The sequence below is a fragment of the Danio aesculapii genome, chromosome 22 (genome assembly GCF_903798145.1).
Source record: "Danio aesculapii chromosome 22, fDanAes4.1, whole genome shotgun sequence".
NCBI classification, from domain to species: Eukaryota; Metazoa; Chordata; class Actinopteri; order Cypriniformes; family Danionidae; genus Danio; species Danio aesculapii.
The window spans coordinates 27,052,576-27,058,575 of NC_079456.1; positions in this window are offsets into that span (position 1 = coordinate 27,052,576).

A 6,000-nucleotide genomic window follows, 5' to 3' on the forward strand; every position below is an offset into this window, starting at 1 on the left:
TTGCTTGAGCAATCTACAGCGTGCAAATTCAGCCAACTTGTGAGAGAGAGAGAGTGTGTGTGTGTGTGTGAGTGTGTGTGTGTGTGTGTGTGTGTTTTACAGTAAACGGCATGTTCTCACACAATAAAGCACAACAGGTTTATCAACGACACAACAGGACTGTAGGCTGCGTTCACACTGCGAGGCTTAGTGCTCAAATCAGATTTTTTCTCAGAGCTGATTTTTTTGCATAGCTGTTCACAGAAAAAGTACAGATACGGACAGCACAAACTGTCTAATTATGCTCACAATGTATGAAGTAAGCACGTTGTCAGATCATATATTATTGCCCTTTTCACAGACAACCGTGGTGTATTTCATGAACTGTAAAGGATTGTTTTGCTACAACTGATCTGTATTTCGGCATTTGAAAATAAGTCACTTTTTTCTATCGGAGAGAAAGTTCCCCCTTGAAATGAAAGTGTCCCGTCCATTGACCAATAGTATCATCCTGCACAACCGGAGTAGCTGCACATTAGACCCTTTTCACAATGACGTCGCTTCACTTCCCCCTATCGACAACGCAGTGTATTTTTAGTTCCGGTTTACCTTTGAATGAATGGGAGACTTCTCTGGAAAATGTACAAATAAAAATATTAACATTGCACGATCTGATTTAAGACTATTATTGGTATTGGGCATGTGTCTAAATGTTTCTCTTTTAATAATGAACTGCTTTCTGAGTTTGAAAATGATTCTTTAAGTTATTAAGAATAGGTATAAGCTATTGTTTATCAAGACAAGCATATGTTTGCAACCTTTTCACTTATTAGTTTTTTTTCCTCAATAATGGATTTATTTTTACTTTAATGCTGCTCTGAATATAAATTTATATCATTTGTTGTATGTAAATGTTCCAGCATGAGTACAATTCTTTACTAAATCTTCTTATATTACCTGGTAAGTATGTTTATAAATGCAACCAGTTTCATAATTTATTATTTACTGATCTATTATTGTTTTGTTCAGTTTCTCCATTTGAATGAAGAAATGTCCTACCGCCACCTTTTGGGTGGATTTAATTTCATATTAGAACTGCATTTTAATTAATAATGCTACAAATAAATTCATAATCTAATAATACTGAATTCAAATGCAGTCTTCTTGGTGTTATTTTTGCAATTGTAATTTTTTTAATGCTTTTGTTTGATTATTAAGAGTCACATACAACATTGTTATTCTATTTAATTTAATTTGAATATTAAATAGACATAAATGTTTTATGTTCATGAATAAAATACCTATATAGAAATAAAACTGCAGAGAACGTCCTGGTTACGTACGTAACCCACGTTCCCCGAATAGGGAACGGTGACGTGTGTCTGTATTAAACAGACTTTTGGGAGTGCTTTAGACCAGTGGTTCCCAAACTGGGGGTCGCGACCCCTGCGGGGGTCGCAGAATAATTTCAAGGGGTCGCGAGAGTTATTTAAAAATTGTGTAATTTTCAGTGATTATAATAAATATTTTTCAGTAATACAAGTGAAAGCTAATATTTTCAGATTTTTAAAAAGATATTACTGATTCATAAAGTATTTAGGACACATTCGGGCAGAATGCATCTTTGTACTTGGAACGCAGCACTCAGGAACAGTTTAAAACTGTTGTCATGTCAACTTGCCGCAGTAAACAAAGCCTTCAATGCTTGCCCCGCCTTCGCGCTCTTCTTATTGGCCCACTGCTCTAAGAACTGAACACGAATGATTGGTTAAAATCAGCTGTCAAACACTTAGTCAACGCCTCCTGTCTTCAGATGACTGGAGCTACAACCGCGAAAATGTAAAGCGCTGAAGACGAGAGAATGAAAACAACACTGACAGATTTTGTCTTAGAAACACCTAAAGCTACAAATATTGGCACATCTGATTACTGATCATGTGCTGAATGTTAATCCACCAGCTATACTTATTGAAGAGTGGATAAAAGACCTCCATTGGCTTCAAGTCTGCTATGAAAATAACTAGCATTCACTGTAAAGTCTGTGGGATATCTTTTGGGATATCCGTCCGTGTATCTTTTGGTCACTCAATTATGTTATAAAAATGTCTTTTCTTGTGATAACGGGATTTCATTAAGACATATTTTCCTCACGCATGCATATTTATTTTTTTGCTTGTTAGTTTTGATTAGTGTTGATTTTCAAATGCAATAAATCTGTTTATAAAACTTGTAGTAACAGTGCGATAATTGGTGGGAGCCACTAAATTTTGGCTGGTGCGTCTACATTTTTAAAGTTAGAAGCACCAGTGTTACCAAGCAAAACTGTTAATTTCGAGCCCTGTAATCTATAGTAAATATAGTTAAAATATTGTGAACAGCTTAAAAAAAAGCTATTTTTATTGTTTGTATATGCTTTGGTAGTGGGGGGTCGCGAGTTCTTGATGATCTTACAATGGGGGTCGCGGGTTTAAAAGTTTGAGAACCACTGCTTTAGACGACCAATCACTTCTGTAGATAAGAAAACGGGCCAATGAAATGCCAATTGAATTGGCAGAGCTTAGGTCCACAGCTGAAACTGATGAGCCAATTAGGGCTATATCAGTCGGCTGCTGGAGCTAGCTCATCAGAATTTGCCTGCTGAAGAGTCGATCGCTCAGCTCCCAGCTGGAGACTCAGGTGCTGTGGCAGTGGAGACACACGTCTCCGTTCCCTATTCGGGGAACGTGGGTTACGTACGTAACCAGGACGTTCCCCTTCATATGGGAACTTCTACGTGTGTCTGTATTAAACAGACTTTTGGGAGACTGTATGGAAAGCGCCACAGCAGCTAAGCCTGTCGCGCTCCTGATGTGTAGTTTGCCAAGCCAAAGCGTGAGCGCACTGACATCACCAAGAGCGCAACCTTCCAACGTCCCCTAGGCCCAACATATTACCATTACATGGGAATAAAATTTTTAAATCGGGGGTCGTAAGTGTGCTTTTACCTAGCTAATATAGACTAGGGATTTTGGAAATACGACAGTACGTTGGGAAGCGTGCCAGTCCCCGAAGGGGGAGGACGCAGCGGAGACCACCTGCTACCCTAAAAGGGGAGACCTGATGGTAAGGAGACATATGGACTAGCCCTAATAAGGGGGAGTGCTACATATGATAAGCTGGTTAGCGGTTTAGGGAAGACACGGGACCGCCTAATAAGGGGGAAAACACCGTGGTAATAATGCATATGACATCACCAAATGGGGATGCACATAGCTGGCACCGATCCTCAATATGCGTGTAGACCTAATGGGCATACCAACCGCACACTGAGCCATGCACTCGACTCCTCCGCTGAGTCGATGCTGGGGGCCTCGGAGGAATTCTCTAGGGTTCGCCTGGGAAGGGAAACTTACTAGTAGAATAGGAAAAAGCGCACGCATCTCCGGTTTAGGGAGCCTGGCACAGCAAGCGTTTGTGACACCGAGCTTAATTCCCCCCCGATTGATTGGGATTACCCAATAACCGGAAGAAAACTGGCTCCACTCGGAGGTATAGAACCTCGCAAATGTGTTAGGTGTCGCCCAACCCGCAGCTCTGCAGATATCTGTGAGAGAGGCGCCGCGTGCTAACGCCCATGAGGAAGCGACACCTCTAGTGGAGTGCGCTCTCACGTTAGGAGGGCACGGCTCGCCCTGGCATTGATAAGCGAGGGCGATGGCATCAACTAAACAGTGGGCCAACCTCTGTTTTGACACGGCACTTCCCTTCTGCCGGCCACCATAACAGATAAAGAGCTGTTCACATGATCTTACATTTTGCGTTCGTTCCACGTAAAGGCGCAAAGCGCGAACTGGACAAAGCAGTGAATGGGCTGAGCCTACCTCCTCCGCAGGCAGCGCTTGCAGGTTCACCACCTGATCTCTAAATGGGGTGGTAGGAACCTTGGGCACATAGCCAGGTCGGGGTCTCAGGACAACGTGAAAGTAACCCGGCCCGAATTCAAGGCACGATTCGCTGACCGAAAATGCCTCCAGATCCCCAACTCTCTTGAATGACGCCAATGCGATCAGCAGAGCTGTCTTAAATGACAGAAATCTAAGGGATACCGAATCGAGTGGCTCGAACGGATCTCTCTGCAGACCCGCTAGGACTATAGAGAGGTCCCAAGAGGGCATGAGAGGGGGGCGGGACGGATTTAATCGTCGCGCGCCTCTGAGGAATCGGATGATTAGATCATGCTTCCCGAGCATGCAGCCTACGCTCCAGCTTATCCTGAAGGAAGGATAACACAATGCTAATCTGGCAAGTTCGGGGGTCTTCTCGGCGAGAAGCGCACCACTCAGAGAATAGACTCCACTTCAGGGCGTAGGCATGCCTTGTAGAGGGTGCTCTAGCCTGAGTGATGGTGTTAAGTACCGCGGGGGGTAAGTCACCTAAGTCCTCCGCGCTCCGTCTATGGACCACACGTGGAGGTTCCAGAGATCTGGGCGTGGGTGCCAGATGGTGCCCCGTCCCTGAGAGAGGAGGTCCTCCCTTAGGGGAATGCGCCAAGGAGGGGCCGCCGCGAGGAGAGTGAGCTCCGAAACCCAGGTCCGGTTGGGCAAGAGGGGCGCAACAAACAAGACCTGCTCCTCGTCCTCCCTGACTTTGCACAAAGTTTGTGCGATTAGGCTCACTGGGGGAAACGCATATTTGCGCGTGCCCGATGGCCAGCTGTGAGCCAGTGCATCCGTGCTGAGGGGGGCCTCGGTCAGGGAATAAAACAGCTGGCAATGTGCGTTCTCGGCGGAAGCAAACAGATCGATCTGGGCTTCCCCGAAGCGCGCCCATATCAGCTGGACCGAATCGGGGTGGAGTCTCCACTCTCCTCGGGACACAAGCTGCCGTGAGAGCGCGTCGGCTGCACGGTTGAGCTCGCCCGGGATGTGAATGGCACGCAGCGATTTCAGCCGCGTGTGACTCCAAAGGAGCAGACGGCGAGCGAGCTGAGACATGCGGCGAGAGCGTATACCCCCATACGGTTGATATGAGCCACCGTCGCCATGCTGTCCGTCCTGACCAGCACGTGTTTCTGCTCCAACACCGGAAAAAAACGGCGGAGAGCCAGATACACTGCCAACAGCTCCAGGCAGTTGATATGCCAAAGCAGGCGGGGTCCGGACCACGAACCCGCGGCTGCTTGCTCGTTGCACACGGCCCCCCAGCCTGTGCTGGAGGCATCTGTCGTTACGACAACATGCCTGGATACTAGCCCTAGGGGCACTCCGGCCCGTAGAAAAGCCAGATCCGTCCAGGGACTGAGGGTGCGGAGACACAGCGGAGTGATGTGTACCCGGTGCGTACCCGCGCGCCATGCCCGTCTGGGGACTCGATCGCGAAGCCAACGCTGAAGTGGTCTCATATGAAGCAAACCGAGCGGCGTGACCGCGGCTGCGGATGCCATATGCCCCAGGAGCCTCTGAAAACATTTCAGCGGGACCACTATCTTCCTGTGGAGCTCGTTTACACAGGAAAGCATTAGCCTGGCGCGCTCCTCGGAGAGGCGCGCAACCATGGTGATCGAATCCAGCTCCAGCCCGAGATAAGAGATCCTCTGCACAGGGCAAAGTTTGCTCTTCTCTCGGTTGACCTGAAACCCCAACTGGTCGAGGTGCCGAAGCACTTTGTCTCTGTGCATAATCAACTGATCGCGAGAGGAGGCTAGAATGAGCCAGTCGTCGAGATAGTTGAGTATGCGGATACCCGCGAGCCGCAAGGGCAGCTCGGGATGGGAGTGCTCATCCCGGAAAGCGGTGGGTCCCGAGAATGAGCTGAAAATAAGATAATTTCTCTTACCTTCCTCCCTGGATCCCGCGGTGAGGCCAGAGTGAGAGAAAGGAGTCCGTCCTGCTGCACTCTGAGGGCCTGAGGCGAAGGGTCCCGGCGCTGCGAGCTGGAAGGCAGAGCGTCCCAGACTTGCAGTGCTCGGGTTTGCGCATCCGGAGAGAGAGGAAACTGCTCTTTTTTTGACAATTTGGTTGCCGCCAACCCGGAGGCCGGCAG